Below are 406 nucleotides of genomic sequence, written 5' to 3' on the forward strand. Positions count from 1 at the left end.
AAAATATTTATATTTGTTTGCAGAACACGAAGTCATAATTCTTTTTCGAACTGGTAACACATAGCACACGTTACTACTAACAAACACACACACACACACATACACACATGTCCCTATCTCCCACATATCATGGAAGATTTAGCTCGTAATATTTTATCGGGATAGCCATGGGCCGATTCTAAGAGGGCGGTTTTGCTGGCCTGCGTCGAAAGCAACCATTCTTCTATTTCGCTTGTACGAGCTTTAGTCGGCCTTGGGACAAGTTAGATCTTCACGTTTGAAACTTAGTTTCACTGCTGACGACGTCAAACACGAAACATTCCAATTCAAAATTCGGTTTGATCTTATCATTATATTTCGTCTCGTATAATTATATCTAAATAACTAAAACGCAAAATAATATATA

Source organism: Polistes canadensis, unplaced genomic scaffold (genome assembly GCF_001313835.1).
Source record: "Polistes canadensis isolate GaletaPanama2010 unplaced genomic scaffold, ASM131383v1 scaffold_134, whole genome shotgun sequence".
Lineage (NCBI taxonomy): Eukaryota > Metazoa > Arthropoda > Insecta > Hymenoptera > Vespidae > Polistes > Polistes canadensis.